The sequence below is a fragment of the Pinus tabuliformis genome, chromosome 4_1, assembly GCF_031772625.1.
Source record: "Pinus tabuliformis cultivar Carrire ecotype Pingquan chromosome 4_1, CPIR1, whole genome shotgun sequence".
NCBI classification, from domain to species: Eukaryota; Viridiplantae; Streptophyta; class Pinopsida; order Pinales; family Pinaceae; genus Pinus; species Pinus tabuliformis.
Window position 1 is genome coordinate 749,433,061 of NC_142303.1, and position 17,781 is coordinate 749,450,841.

The 17,781-nt window shown below is 31.7% G+C and overlaps 1 long non-coding RNA gene across 1 annotated transcript in view; it reads left to right on the forward strand.

Moving 5' to 3' along the window:
• LOC149178313 (uncharacterized) overlaps positions 1-12,060 on the forward strand; it is a 78,356-nt gene extending 66,296 nt beyond the window's left edge. Inside the window, exon 3 of the long non-coding RNA XR_016258181.1 lies at positions 11,748-12,060. This is a non-coding gene — a long non-coding RNA (uncharacterized LOC149178313). The remainder of the gene's footprint in view (positions 1-11,747) is intronic.
• Positions 12,061-17,781: the final 5,721 nt, after the last annotated feature.

The window sequence follows — 17,781 nt, forward strand, 5'->3', positions numbered from 1 at the left end:
ATCTCTGCCACTGGAAGTCTCTGCTCTCAGCTTCTCCTTTGGTTCCTCCTCTTGAGGCCCTTCTGCAATTGTTGGTAGGTCTTGAGATTTCTTAGATGCCAAGTTCTCCTCAAACTCGACATCTTAACTCAGCACTGTCTTCTCGTGATATGTTAAGAAGACTCTATAAGCCTTGGAATTCTTGTTGTATCCCACGGGGATGTTCCTCTCACTGGAGGGCTGCAAATTTGCCCTCTTTTCCATAGGTATGTGGATGTAGACTGGACAACCAAATTGGCAAATATCCTGAGATGTCCTATCCATTTAAGTAATGGTAGAGCCCTGTGATGGAGATGCCCCATCCCCTCCTATGACAAAGCTCGTAGATGCTGTGGTTGGTTTCTCTCTCAGATTCTAAGCCTTATTGCAGTCTCTGCAATCTGGATTGGCTCCCTTTAGGAAAATGAACACTTGCCCCCTTCAGAAGTTGATCTCATAACCTTCGTACTCCATGATTGAGATGGACAAAAGGTTATTCTTTAGGTCAAGTAGATAGAGTACCTCCTGTGCATGAAAGGACCCTCCTGACTCAAGTGGAACTAGACTATCCCTTGCCCCCTCACTGCATACTTGACATCATTGCCAAGCTCAATATGTCTCTGAGTCGTCTTATGCAAATCCACCAAATATCTCTCTAGCCTTTGAGGCAGTAGGCACCATTGTCCAATTACCAGACGCTTCTAGCAATAACACTGGTAGAAAGGTAAGACATGCGTGAAAAAGTCACTCTCGAACATGGAAGCAAGTTTGCTCAACCATTTCTCTATTGTTGCTGCAACTTTCTGTGACTTCCCTTTGCCCTTCTTCATATGTGGACATTGAGAAGCAAAATGGCCATTCTTATAACAAATATAACATTTGATCTTGTTCATATTTCTCTTCTGCCTAGAATGTTGTTGCTCTCCTTCATTGTTGTTATAAAATCGGAAAGGAAAAAATCTTTTCTCTTTTTGATAATTACTTGTGATATCTTTGAGTTCTTATCATCATTTTTATGTTCTTCTTTTATCTTAGTTTCATCAAGCAATTACCAAAAGCAGAGCACAAAGATAAAGTACACCAGATGTAGGCACTCTGTTAGGGCTAAGACCCCTCTATAGGGGAAAACCCAGTCAAAAACTCTTTCTTCAGTCGGTTCAAAATGAGATAGACCAAGACCTAAGACCAACAAACCTTTCTCCTCCACCAAGTCAACCTTCCAATTAAATTCAACAATCGTTAGTAGTCTCTTCTTGTCCAACAACTTTAGCCCAACAACAACCCAGAGATTTTGGTCCCCAGCGACACAGAATTTCGGCCCAGCTTTAGTACTACAATTTCGATCCCTCCAGTAGCCTAGCAACTTCACACATGAGATAGGGAGAATTTCAACTTCTTGTAATTGATAGAGACCTCCTTCTCCATCGTTAGCCCTTTCCTCTTCATCCTTGAATTTCACACTTTTTCTGGTCCCAAAAGTTGCAGATCGAACTTGATGAGTGACTTCGGGTTGCTGCCTTTATATAAGAGTTTCTGCTCCTCAGTTAGGCTGACTTTCCCTTCTTTGAGGACAACTTGATGGAGGAGGCCTAGGAGACCTAATTTTACATAAAATAAATTTCTTTCTTAACAAATAAATCCCAAGAAGGGTCTTTTACAATGTGATATGGACAAGGACATTTGACATAAACTCTAGAAGCCTGCAATTGAGGATGACCTATAAATGATTGACCCAAGCATGAAACCCATGCTTTAATAAGTCAATTTTATTTATAATAAAATTTCTTTTTCTTTCTTTTGACATACAATGCATCATGAATGAAATACAATTATGAACACTGGCATTAGTCACATTCTTCAACAATTGTCACCCTTTTTGATGAAATTTTCCCTTTGGTCTTCTTCATCTCACTGATCAGGACCAGGTTTTCATTTGTTGCTCGTCTCCGCTTGCTATTCCTGGACTCCGCTTGCTGTTCCTGGACTCTTTACGAGTATCCTCTTGGATGTAGTCATCCCAAAGTATCTCCCACTTGGGAAGATACTTTTGGGCACAAATGCGCATGATGAATGGTTCCTGAGGCTTGGTGAACCCATTCAGATCAACATTCACTAGCTCTGTATCTAGTACATCCTCTCCAATAACTGCAAGCTGGTCATGGATTTATGTGATTCTCATAAGGCAGTTTTTGGTCACATTGTTGGAGGGGTTCATTTTGCACTCTGAGCTTAGTTTTGAGAACCATTTTTTGACTCATGTTATCACTTTGAAAAACAAATACTACGACATCAAATATCTCCTTATATTTGGTCTTTTTGCAACATGTGGAATTAGATGATCCTTAATAACGTAAAGGATCAACCTCTTTTCCTTTATGTCCTTATCCCATGCTGCCTACACTATAGGGTCTACTACTGTTGGTGTCTGCATGCTCCCTAAGGTCTATGTTTGAGCAGGAGGGTCAAACACGACTTCCCAGAAGTGTTGCTCCTTCAAGATCATTGAGATTCTTGCCTTCCATGGCAGGAAATTTGAAACCCCATCAAGTCGATCCTCAACTTTCACATTGGTTACAAACATGGCTGTCCTGAGCTCTGTCTCTCAAGCTTGTTGAAGTATCTTGGAAAATAATAGATATACTTTTCTCTCAGAACAAAACCTCTGACACCATGTTAAATTATCCTAAAATCAACTATCTAAGAAAATAGATCAGATCTAGTTGGAATTATTAACTCTTGCATTTAGCGGAAAACGAGAAATTCAATCACACACAATGCACAATCGTTTTGGCTCTTCTAGATCAGTTCATCATTGAAAACAAGAAAAGCAATCACATAGTGCACAATTATTTATGCTCTTCTGGACTTGTTCATCATTCAAAATATCTTTAGAACTTTTACAAGAGCTCCCTTACATGGAAAATAGCTCTGAGAAATTAAAAAACAAATAATAAACCCGAAAAAATTTTAGTTTGCACAAAAATCAAGGCATATCTACATGAAATGTGTGGTATGCGCTGCACTTTGTTCGACCTACTCTGCAGTCCGTATTACTGTACGAATCCGTACAAATGACTGTACGTTCTCCTTTGCTGGGTTGTACGACTTCAATTCTCCTTGCTACTGATTGGATGTCTTCTTTTTGCTGAACTACTGCTAAAACTCCTTGCTAATTGTTAAAGTGGGTCTGATTTTCTTCACTCATGTGACTTTATTAATTAAAAGTCACTTGAATTAAAAAATGTTCACTTTGTTAATTAATAACGTGAACATTTAGAAAGAGCATAAGATACATTTATTGAAGATTTGCATAAGTAGATACGCTCATGGAAATACTTGTATGAGCTACATCTATTTTCATTGCCTAGGAGCTTTGGGGTGGAAGAGGTTTGGGAAGGCAAAGCCACCTCTTGGTTGACCTAGGTCATAAATGGTCACATCTACAATGATCCATGATTTGAGAGCGAAAATAGATGTTGGGATAAACGTTGACATGTGTGAAAGAAGACAATGTTAGATAGTGGTTACAATTTTAATTTTAGTATCCCACTATTATTGATTAGTGAATGTCCACATGCCCATTTTCAATGTTTTAGGTTCATTTAATAATCATCTTGACTTGACATTTTAAGCTTTGTCTCTCTTATCTTAATGCAACGGTTTTGATGATATGTCGGTATTTGTTGTGGCATGTCTTTTTTTGGATGCTAGAGGCCATCTTTTTTGTTTTAGAGATGGAGTGAATTCGATATTATTTTTGTTATATGCACCCTTATATAATTGAGAACTTTTGCATATTTGTGTATAAATGGATTGGATTCATATAGATGCACATGAATATATACATTTTTCTTTAAATTTTAAATATTTTATATATTCTTTGGCCAACTGGAATTTTGGTTTGGTTTTTTATTGGTTTTGGTCCAATTTTGATTGCTTGGGGGGTCTATTGTTTGGTGAACTGTTTGGTTTTGCTAACATTGCCTCATATTGAGGCAGACGGTGGGAAAATCACTACGACTAATGGTAGATAAATTCCATTAGAGGGGATGCTATCTGCTCTAGGGCAGGCACGGAAAATCCACCTATACTAGGCAAGGTAGGTGGGCAATCTTTTCAATTGAAAACTCAATAGTTCGTGGGCCTCAAACACGATTTCATGCAATTTCATGCATATGGGTTGACCATTGAGTATTGAGTCATTGAACTAAAATAGGAAGAAATCTAGGAAGAAATCTTTGGTTAGAATGAGGATGGGTGCAAAGCCCCCACACAAATCTAGTGTTGGATCAACGACTTAGCAAGCACCCTTCCATTGAAGTAATTCAAAATGGAGCCCATTGTTAAATGGATTACATTCTTGGAACAAAAATTTGAGGAGCTTTGATTCTTCATTATCTAGACTGACAAAATGACGACGTATTTTTTAGTGGAGGCCATATTAGCTCGAGAAGTTTATATTTAAACAGAACAATGAGAAGAGCTAATGCTATAAAATTGCGTAATTACTCAACCACCCTAAGGAACACAATCTCTCAAGTTATAACTCCTCTCTCTCTAATTATGGTCTCAGTGATCAACCAATTCACGATAATTTGTCTTCATTATGCAAGAATATCAATAATGAGCGTAGTAATTAATATTGAATTTTTCCAATTTATGAATATACTAAATTTACTTGTATTTCTTCGGTTTATGAATTTCGTCTTTGTGATTTCTACATTAAATTTATACTTTTGTGTTTCTTTTCATTGAAAAGCGTTGCCCAATATATCATTTTCATTGTGAGAGATAATTTTATATATTTGTAACTGTAATTTGCTTGTCTTGCCATGTCAATTGGTGATTGTGGAAGGAATTGACAACAAACTTCAAATGGTCTCATGTGAGTAGATGATTGAACTGCCCTATTGTATTCACGTTGAATGTAAGCTTTCATCCCATGTTTTGGGATGCTCGTGATTATATCCCCTCAATAAATGAACAAGTATTGTGTTTACAAGTTTTGTGTATCCATTTACTTGGGTATGGAATGAGTGGATTTGTATCCACACCTTCTCAAGGAATTTTTCAGTTGTCTTTTGGGCTCTGATGCTCTTCTTACAATGAGAAAGAGCAAACACTTATTGAATCTATCCATTGCCACTATAAAATAGTCATTTGCACTCTTTGTCCTTGGAAAATCTCTCGAGAAATCCATGGAAATGCGTTTTGTGTTCTAGAAGGAAGGTGTAACAGTGTATACAATCCCAAGGGGGAGGTCGTTGGTTTGCTTATATCACAAAGTGTGCTTGCACTAACATACCTTGAAACATCTTGATCTATGCTCATGTCCTTTAAACAATTTTCCTTTGATGCTTCCTCCTTTGGATCTTAACACCATTAGAAGAACTTTTTACTCACAGTTACCAACCTTCTGGCTTGATTGGCACCTAATGACACAACTTGGCATTCAATTTCATCAGTATACTTTAGATATAAACATGTATTTCTTTGTCACTTGCATATTGGTGTCATTGATTTTCAAATCCAATGGATATGTTTGGGAATGGGCATGAGACTCCAAGCCAAGTTTTTGCACCAATGATTTGGAAATCAAATTATCTTATAAATGGGATCAAAGAGTTGACATCTTATTTGTGATCTGAATCTTTGGTAGGAAAAGTGTCTCTTTCCTCTTCAATTTTTTTCTTTCCCTTCCTTTTCCTTCTGTAAGGCTGATTTTTGTTCACCATTGGGCACATTTCTCTTGCTCATTGCTAGATGATGTGTTTTTCTCTTTCAAGACTGATTTTTTTTTGCTTGTCGATAGATCCTCTTGCACATACATGACTGATTTTTAATACTTGCAACCATTAATTTGGATATTTAGCTTTGATTTTGGGGTTGGGCAATGCCAATTTTACACCTCTAAATTGCATTCGATTGCTTCACCTCCAACTTGAGATGTTGCAGATGCATTTTCTTGCCTTAATTTTTTTTTTACTTGTAATTTTTGTGCAAAATTGCTTCATACGTTTTGCTTGTGGATAGATCCTCTTGCACATACATGACTGATTTTTAATACTTGCAACCATTAATTTGGATATTTAGCTTTGATTTTGGGGTTGGGCATGCCAATTTTACACCTCTAAATTGCATTCGATTGCTTCACCTCCAACTTGAGATGTTGCAAATGCATTTTCTTGCCTTAATTTTTTTTACTTGTAATTTTTTGTTCAAAATTGCTTCATACGTTTTGCTTATTTGTCATCTCCATATAATTTTTCATGGAAGCATCATCTAAATTCCTTGGAGAAGAATTATGACTAATGGCACACCATCACATTTGTTTACATCAATATACCTGGAAATAATAGAAAATCTGAACTCACATTTCTGTCACTTGCATATTGGTGTCTTTGATCAACAAATCCAAGGTGTGTGCTCGAGGATAGGCATGAGTCTCCAAGCCAAGTTGTTGCACCAATGATTTGGAAATCATTTTTTTTCCGCAAAATTGTGATCAACAAGAGTCAACGCCTTCAGTAAGAAGAGTCGATTATTCAAGCCTTTGGTAAGATGAGTATTTGTCTTTCCTCCTTAATTCTTTTTTCTTTTTCCCTTAGTTTTTGATTTTATCAAGGTTGATTTTTGTTCTTCATTGGCAGATTTATATTGGTCATTACTAGCTGATTTATTTTTCTTTTTTCAGCACTGTTTATTTTTGGCTTGGTCATAGTTTTTCTTGCTCATACATTAATGATTTTTCTTTAGCCATAGCTGATTTTTCATGCTTCCAATTGCTTATTTATTTATTTTGCATGGGGTTGGTTTTATGCCCATAAATGTAAGTTTTGCACCTCTAAATTGCTTAAAATTTCTTCTTTGTTTTTATTTTTTAGATGGATACAAGGATGGAGCTTCCAACATGTCATCTTTTTATATCCATCTACAAGGCTCACAATGGTGTTTTGAGTCATGCTTGAGAAGCGTACACATGTTTTTTCTTGCCTTCCAAAAATATGTGATTGTAATTTGTTTTTGAAATTGCTTATCTTGATCCAATGGCACCCCCCTAGTTCTATATAGCTTGTTTTCTTGGAAGCATCATAAAACAGAATTATGACTAATGGCACAACACATTTGATTTTATTGATATACTCGGAAATAGTAGCAAATCTGAACTTATATTTTCATTTATCACTGTCATATGATAAACATGTCTGAAGATAGGCATGAGTCTCCAAGCCAAGTTGCTGCACCAATGATTTGGAAATTAGATATTTCTAATAAATGGGATCAATAAGAGTCGATAACCTCTGATCTTAATCTTCAATTGGAAGAATGTTCCTTGTTCTTTTTGCACCTGTAAGGCTGATTTTTGTTCACTCGGAGATTTCTCTTGCTCTTTGCTAGCCGATTTCTATTTCTTTTTCAAGATTGATTTTCTTTTGCTTGTGATTAATTCCTTTTCATAGACTTCCCTGATTTTATCTATTTCAAGGCCAAACATGCCAATTTTACATGTCAAAATTGCATTCAATTTCTTCACTTCAATCTTGAATGATCGTTGCTTGCTTATGGAGCTTCCAAATGTCAATCAATGCTACAATATTTGCAATGATGTTTTGGGTATTTGGATGCTAGAGGTGTATGCCTTTGAAAAATATTGTTTTGAAATTGCTTATTGCTTCAAACTTTTGCTTATTCTGATTCTCTATGTAGCTTGCTTTCATGGAAGCATCATGAAAATCCTCTGGGCAAGAATTATGACTGATCTGCCTCCTTAGGAATTGCAATCCTCAAATATATCTAGATAACATATACGGGACTTGATGTAGATATCCCATGTCCATGTGAAGTAAATTGGTTGTGTATTTTTGGATGTTTTGACCTTGTCTTTTTGGAAATTGCCATTTTATTTTCTACTTGTGCTCTTGACCTATTGTGTAGAAATTTCTTCTCATCATGGATTTGAATTTTCCCAATTGGTGATTGGTCTGCCTCAGGAATTGTAATCCTCAAATATATCTAGATAACATATACGGGACTTGATGTAGATACCCCTTGTCCATGTGAAGTAAATTGGTTGTGTATTATTGGATGTTTTGACCTTGCTTTTTTTGAATTGCCATTTTATTTTCTACTTGCGCTCATGACCTATTGTGTAGAAATTTCTTCTCATCATGGATTTGAATTTTCCCAAGTGGTGATTGGGAGCCATCATTTTTTATTTGAAGGGCCCTCCATATTAATGTAACTTAGAGATCTTCAATCTGGTACATGTAATTTTTTTTCTTATCTCCATTGTGATGTGCTTATACATCCAACATTTTATTTTCTACTTGTGCTCATGACGTATTGTGTAGAAATTTCTTCTCATCATGGATTTAAATTTTCCTGATTGGTAGCCATCATTTTTCCTTTGAAGACTCCACATGGGTGGCCCACCATATTAATGCAACTTAGAGATCTTCAATCTGGTATATGTAATTTTTTTCTTATCTCCATGGTGATGTGGTTCTACATCTCCAGTTGTTCAGTGATTTAGTCTATTTCTTTTCTTTTCATAAGCATACAACTTAAATTTCGACTATGTTTTAAAGGGTGTATGTATCTTAAATGTTCTTATTCCCTTGGACTTTTCTTGTTTTGTGTCCTCTTGCCTTTGTGGAGGCTCTTCTTCTTCTTTATCTTCCTCTAGGACATAGGGACACTAGCTTCACTTTTTTTAAAATCATCACAATTTCTTCTATTGACTTCATCAATTTAATACTCATTGTAAGCAAATTTTCTACACAATTCTTCAATCTTTTGAATCTTGCTTCATAAGTGTTGTCTTCATGATTTGATCTAACATTTCCAATTCGTTGACTATATCTTTAGTTTCTCTTTCTCTAATTTCTTTTCCAAGGGCCTTCCCCTTTTGATTGAGAGTGTTACTTTTCCTTTCACTCCCAAAACTCTTAATGCTTGAAACTGTAGGTCACTGGAGAAAGTACAGTTTGGATTAGTGCTTCCTAACCTCACGTGAATCCCTATTCAAATTGGAGACAAAATATGAACCTGAGAGACCAAAATCTTGAAAATGTACCCTTTGAAGATGATTCTTTTATCCCAAGCTGGAGAGTGTTTGCTATTTCCATTCTCATAGCGTAAGACTTCACATTATTACTTGTTTTATGCTATAAGATTAAAGTTGTTGCTTTACATATATTCATTATCAATGGTTATGTTATATGTGTCATTACTATGATGTGATGGTTTCATATTATTTTTGAATTTATGGATATGATGTTGTGATGATTTGTTTCATTGCCATATAATTATGAATAACACATGCATGACCATTGTGGCTGGTATATAGTTATGTTATATTATTTATTAGCCTCTAATAATTGTTCTTTTTTGATCATGAAATAATGTTGATATAATACTCGTGATGACATGCTTTGATAGCATGCATTGCGTGCAATTTATATATCGGCCACAAGATGGCGATGGGTTGATAACATGTGGTATATGCTAGTTACATTTTCATTGTTGAGTGGTGATGATTATGTTATATTATTTATTAGCCTGTGATAATTGTTCTGTTTTGATCATGAAATAATGTTGATATAATACCCGTGATGACATGCTTTGATATTATGCATTGCGTGCAATTTATATATCAGCCACAAGATGGCGATGGGTTGATAACATGTGGTATATGCTAGTTACATTTTCATTGTTGAGTGGTGATGATTGGATACATGTTATAACTAATATTTTGTTATTGTTGCTCTCACATTTTCAATGAAAGATCTCATGGGATCCCATGTCCATGAAAAGAAGACCCCCTTATCAACAAAATTTTCTTCCTCGTGGGCAGCTCAACAATTTCTCATTAAACATATTTGAGAAAAGTGAAGTAACTTAGGGTGGAGTGGTGGTGAGTGTGAGTAATTGAGATGGAGAATTATGTAATTAGGGCGAGTACCAATGATTACATCAAAGATCATGAACTAGGTAGGTCAACAAAGGCCATTGGCTATGTTTTATCCCACTGAAATTCTCTATCTTAAGACTCTCCATGGTACAAGCCTTAGAAATTTGGTCCTTTGAGATTGTCAATATAACGACATCGTCATTATGGCCTTTGACCAATTACCTAGCCTCTTGAGATTTTTAGTAAAGCGACACCACCAGTGTGGCCTTTGACTAATTACCTAGCCTCTAGTTTGGTAAGAGGATTCCTTGAATAACACCCCAATTCACCTTAGAGCTAAGTAGATAGCTAAGAGCTTTAACCACCCGTGTTGGGGCAAGGGGCACCTTTGTCGGATATATAAGAAAATTTCAACCTACTTTGAGGAACATATCTTAACAGTAAGACACGATAAGGCACGGGGTAGTGTTTCAACGCTATTGATAAGCCGAATCCTAGTGCAAAAATAATTATTAGAGTGAAGGGCCACTCTACTCAATCATAAACTCTCTAAATCAAGTTAAAGTTGAATGACTTGTGCAGTATGGGGCACACTAGAGAGTTTCTTGCTTGCAGAACCTTGAAAGCTTTTTGGGTTGGTCCCCAATTTTCACTGAATGGCATTGCAATGTATTTTTTTGTTAGGGTCATTCAAACCCGATAAATCACATGGGGTCACTCTTTAAAGACTTGTAATCTTTGCTTTGTAAGGAAATAACTATAAGGGATGAGTCTCACTGCTTCCAGTGGGCCCCTAACACATTTAACCACTTTATGTGGGTGGGGGTGCTAGAGAGTGTGCTCTCCATATATTCGTAAAATTGAGGAAAGACTAAGGGATATTGTCTTTGGGGTGAGGGGTTTTGTTGCACTATACATTTATTTTTCAAAAAACATTTCAGCCTAGACATCTTCATCTACTCATGGTCCGTGATTTGAGAGTGAAAGTAAAATGCAGGATAAGTGATGTATTGAACTTGTTTGCTTTTACGAACTTTGATGAACAACCTTGTGGTCTTTGGACAGATTTCAAAAACATTTCAGCCTAGACACCTTCATCTACTCATGGTCCATGATTTGAGAGTGAAAGTAAAATGTAGGATAAGTGATGTATTGAACTTGTTTGCTTTGACCTGATTACGAACTTTGATGAACAAACCTTGTGGTCGGACAAACGTAAACGTTAATGCAAACTCCATATTGAAGTCGAGGGTGGGAAAATCACTAAGGATTCATGGTAGATAACTTTCCTTAGAGAGGATGCAATTTTGCACTAGGGAAAAAAGCCATAACTTCATTGGAAGCCCTCAAAAATCCACGTATACAAGGCAAGTTAGGTGGGCAATTTTTTCAATTGAAAATTCAGTATTTGAAGGGCCTCGTGCATGATTTCATGCATATGGCTTGAGTGTTGAGTCAAGGAACTAAAATGAGAAGAAATCTAGCAAGAAATCTTTGGTTAGAACGGGTGCCAAGCTCACACACCTTGAATCCAATGTTGGATCATTAACTTGGGAAGCATTCTTGCAAGTGACATGATGAGCTTTGATCTAATGGTGCCTATGATGTAATGAGTAGAAACAATGCTGAAGTAATTAAGTGGATTGATTGGTATTTTTCTTTAGTGGATTGATTGGTATTGTTTAGTTTTCTTTGATAATTTGTTAAATATTTTTAGTATGTTTCATTATAATATTTAGTGGTGTATATAGTTTCCATTTTAATTTTAATTATAATATAGTTTTCATTAATTTGAATTGGTTGATCTATAATGCAGGTAAAGGAAAGTTCAAATATTAGATTATGGAGCGCTGGGGAGAGGAGAGGAGAGGAGAGGAGGGAAGGAAAAACTACATTTTATATAAGTTATAAGTTTTGACCAATGGCCTCGAACTTGTTTTTAAGTTCTAATCAATACCTTAACGACTTTGAGACTTGTTCTTTCATTCATCATACTTACAATATGAATCCATCCATATTATTGAAATTCATTCATTTTTTGTGGTTGAAATTCAATTATTATGGTTGTGTATTTTGGTAATCACATTGACACCTTTTGAGTTTGTTTAATTTAAAATTTCTTATGAATCCATCCATATTATTGAAATTCAATTATTGTGGTTTTGTATTTTTAAGCGATTTAAAAAATGGAAAATGTGTAATCGTTTTAATTTTAGTGTGTATGTATTAATTTGTGAATTATAAAGAGATTAATGTTATGTTTTTATGATATATTGAAAAATCTTGATATTATATATATATATTTTTAATTAATAAAAAAATATTAAAAATAAATTGTAAATATTATATAATTTAATATGATGATTATATATTAGAAAAATGCATTATTGATATTTTGTGGTTTGAAGAATGTTTTACGAGGAAATCTAAGGAATGTTTCCTTTGATTTGTTAGTTGAATTAGAATAAATTTCATATACATTTGACAAAACAATTTCTAATCTTATGAATTATCATCTTCTTAAAAGGGAGAATAAAAAATCGAATATTAATTAAAATATAAAGTGCAAAATAACTTGTTAATTTTTTAACGAAGTGTAAAAATGCTGAAAGTTGTAGCTTGGTTGGTATCAATAATTTAGATCACATCACTCATAGGAATCCTTTCCAAATTTAATGATTTGTGATATTGAACTAGAAATATGGAGGATGGGTGCCACAAATAATAATAGACGAGGCTCTCAAAATTTGATAAGCATGGCTCAACTAGAAATATTATAAAGTTGAACATTATGTTGGAAATAAACAATATGGAAACCCAACTCCACTACAAGTAAATTATTTGAAAGAAATAAGATGGAATAAATAGAATTAACCTTTAAAATTGATGGTTACAATTTGGAAGGAGAAATTTGAAACAAATGTCACATGCGTCTTTTATAAGAATTTTTTTTTTTTTGGGTGTCGAGTGATAATTAGTGATTATAATACTCAAAATGATATTGAAAACTCTAATAAAAACAACTCTTAGTAATATACATTAATTATAGATTAAAAATAATAAAAATAATAATACATTAATTAAAACTTTATAGTTGAAAAATTACCATATGGAGTATTGAATTTCTATTGAATGCTATTTATAAATGAAACGATATATGTAAGTAGAAAAGATAACATGTATATTTAATTTTAAATATAGAGAATTATTTTATTTTATTATTTGTTCTTACAAAGGTTTTTCTAGGTTTATAGTTTACATATTGTTCATTAAAGTTGTTTTCTGATATTTATTTAAATAGGTTTATGGCTGGTACATATTGTTCATTAAAGTTGTTATTTAATAGTTATTTATTTATGAGGTTTGGTACATTATTGTTTATTAAAGTTGTTTTTAAATATATTTATTTATCTAGGTTTATGGTGTATTGTTCATTAGTTGGTCTTTAATATTTATTCATCTATGTTTGGTACATTGTTCATTTATTTATCTAGGTTTATGGTTCTACATATTGTTCATTAAAGTTTTCCTTTAATATTTATTTATCTATATAAGTTTATGCTTAGGACATTATTGTTCATTAAATTTGTTTATTAATATTTATTTAAGTAGGTTTATGGTTGGTACATATTGTTCATTAAAGTTGCTTTTAAATATTAATTTATCTATTGTTCATTAAAGTTGTTTTTAATGTCTATTTATGTATGTTTATAGTTGACCATATTGTTCATTAAAGTTGTTTCTTCATGCTTATTATAATGTGTATTAAAAATAAAACAAGCTTCTCTTTGCTTCGAGATATTAAACATACATCTCTACTAACAGGGTCAACCACGGGAAGGTGGAAGCCAATTTGCCCCAAAAACTGTGCATTGTTGATATGGGGTCTTTAACATATCAACATGCGAAAATAATTTTATTATATTGATTTATGAGATGAATGTAATGTTTTTAATATATTGTTAAAATGATTGAAAATAATAATTTTATTAATTTGGTTGAAGTGGAAGAAAAAGTGTGATTTTTTTTAATATGTTGATCTGAAAATAAAATATATTAACCATATTTATATTATTTTTATGGAATTTATTAAAAGCTTATTATATTATTATTTTATGAAGTTTATTAAAAGTTTGTTATATTATTATTCATATTAAGTTTTTATGTTTGTAATATTTATTAAAAATAAAATAAAATAAAATAAAATAATATCAAAATAGAAATAACTAAAATAAAATCATAAAAATATAAAATGGAAATAAGAAAAAGAAAATCATAAAAGTATATAAAAAATAAAAAAATAAAAGTGAAAAAATAATATTTATAAAATGAGATATATAAATATTTTTTTAATAAATATACATATCTAAATTTATTTAATAAACAAATAAAGAAACATTATTCGAGTCACATACATGCACAGTTTCAAATCAGAATACAAATTGAATCTATCAAACAAACAAGCATTTCCAAACAATCATACATACATTTTTTGAATTTGAAATACTCAAACAAAACATAGCATTTCAAACTAACAAACATAATACAATTTCAACTTAGAATACAAACATTATGAAAAATTCAATTAAATAAATAAACACACCATACAATTTCAAATCAGAATAAAATTGAATCGATCAAACAAACAAGCATTCTCAAACAATCATACATGCATTTTTTGAAAGCACACATACAAACATAACATAAACATCATTTCATAGAATTTCAAATACTCAACACAACATAGGATTTCAAATTAGCAAACATAATACAATTTCAACTTAGAATACAAACATTATAAAAAATTCAATTAAATAAATAAACACACCATACAATTTCAAATCAGATTACAAATTGAATCTATCAAACAAACAAGCATTTCCAAACAATCATACATACATCTTTTCAAAGAACACATACAAACATAACATAAACATGATTTCAAAGAATTTCAAATACTCAACACAACATAGAATTTCAAATTAACAAACATACTACAATTTCAACTTAGAATACAAACATTATGAAAAATTCAGTCAAATAAATAAACACATCATACAATTTCAAACTAAAATACAAATTGAATCTATCAAACAAACAAGCATTCCCAAACAATCATACATACATTTTTTCAAAGCACACATAGAAACATAACATAAACATCATTTCAAAGAATTTCAAATACTCAACACAGCATAGAATTTCAAATTACCAAACATAATACAATTTCAACTTAGAATACAAACATTATTAAAAATTCAATTAAATAAATAAACACATCATACAATTTCAAATCAGAATACAAATTGAATCTATCAAACAAACAAGCATTTCCAAACAATCATACATACATCTTTTCAAAGAACACATACAAACATAACATAAACATCATTTCAAAGAATTTCAAATACTCAACACAACATAGAATTTCAAATTAACAAACATACTACAATTTCAACTTAGAATACAAACATTATGAAAAATTCAGTCAAATAAATAAACACATCATACAATTTCAAACTAGAAAACAAATTGAATCTATCAAACACACAAGCATTCCCAAACAATCATACATACATTTTTTCAAAGCACACATAGAAACATAACATAAACATCATTTCAAAGAATTTCAAATACTCAACACAACATAGAATTTCGAATTAACAAACATAATACAATTTCAACTTAGAATACAAACATTATTTGAAATTCAGTTAAATAAATAAACACATCATACAATTTCAAAGCAGAATACAAATCGAATCTATCATACATACATTTTTTCAAAGTACACTTACAAACATAGCATAAACATCATTTCAAAGAATTTCAAATACTTAAGCACAACATAGAATTTCAAACTAACAAACATAATACAATTTCAACTTAGAATACAAACATTATGAAAAAATCAATTAAATAAATAAACACACCATACAATTTCAAATCAGAATACAAATTCGATCTATCAAACAAACCAACATTTCCAAACAACCATACATACATTTTTTCAAAGCACACATTCAAACATAACATAAACATCATTTCAAAGAATTTCAGATACTCAACACAACATAGAATTTCATATCAACATAATACAATTTCAACTTAAAATACAAACATTATGAAAACCACCTATACACACATACATATGAAAATTGGATTAAACAATTAAACATATCATACAATTCACATCAACATATAAATCCAATTTATCAAACAAACAAACATTGCCAAAAACAACTTACATACAAATTTTCAAAGCACACATACAAATATAAAGCAAACATCATTTCAAATAATTTGAACTACTCAACACAACATAGGATTTCAGATCAACATAATACAATTTCAACTTAAAATACAAACATTATGAAAACCACCTATACACATATACATATGAAAATTCGATTAAATAATTACACACATCACACAATTTCAGATCAACATACAAATCCAATTTATCAAACAAACAAACATTGCCAAAACAAATTACATACAAATTTTCAAAGCACACATACAAACATAACATAAACATCAATTCAAATAATTTGAACTACTCAACAAAACATAGAATTTCAGATCAACATAATACAATTTCAACTTAGAATGCAAACATTATGAAAACCACCTATACACACACACATATGCAAATTCGATTAAATGATTACACACATCATACAATTTCAGATCAACATACAAATCCAATTTATCAAACAAACAAACATTGCCAAAACAACTTACATACAAATTTTCAAAGCACACATACAAACATAACATAAACATCATTGCAAATAATTTGAACTACTCAACAGAACATAGAATTTCAGATCAACATAATACAATTTCAACTTAGAATGCAAACATTATGAAAACCACCTATACACATGCAAATTCGATTAAATAATTACACATATGATACAATTTCAGATCAACATACAAATCCAATTTATCAAACAAACAAACATTGCCAAAACAACTTACATACAAATTTTCAAAGCACACATAACATAAACATCATTGCAAATAATTTGAACAACTCAACACAACATAGAATTTCAGATCAACATAATACAATTTCAACTTAAAATACAAACATTACGAAAACCACCTATACACCCATACATATGCAAATTGGATTAAATAATTAAACACATCATACAATTTCAGATCAGCATACAAATCTAATTTATCAAACAAACAAACATTGCCAAAACAACTTACATACAAATTTTCAAAGCACACATACAAATACAAAGCAAACATCATTTCAAATAGTTTGAACTACTCAACACAACTTACAATTTCGAATAAGCAAAAATCAAATTAACAAACATAAATACAATTTCAACTTAAAATACAAACATTATGAAAACCAATTATATAAATACACATCATACAATTTAATCTGCCAAACAAACTTAACATATAATATATAATTATTTTATTTAATTAAATTAATATATAATATAAAAAATAGAGAAGGGAAAAATATAATATAATAAAAAAAAAAAAAAAAAAAGAGTTAAGCTTAAAAAAAAATAATTTAAAAAGAAAAGAAAACTAAAATAATATAAATATTTTGCTTATGAAATTATTCATTACTTTTATTTTATTTGAGAAATTGTATAGTTTGCATGTATATAACACTTTTTTATGAATTGAAATATAAAACTAAATATTTCAATTATAATTAATGACGATCTGAAAAAGTAAATGTGTACACCTGAAATGTATTTTGGTATGTGTAAGTTTACTAAAAAAATAAAAATAAAAACATGGAAACAATAAATGCTACACAACTCTAAAGAGAATGGGGCCCCATCCTCCCTAGAGCATTTGGGAGAGGT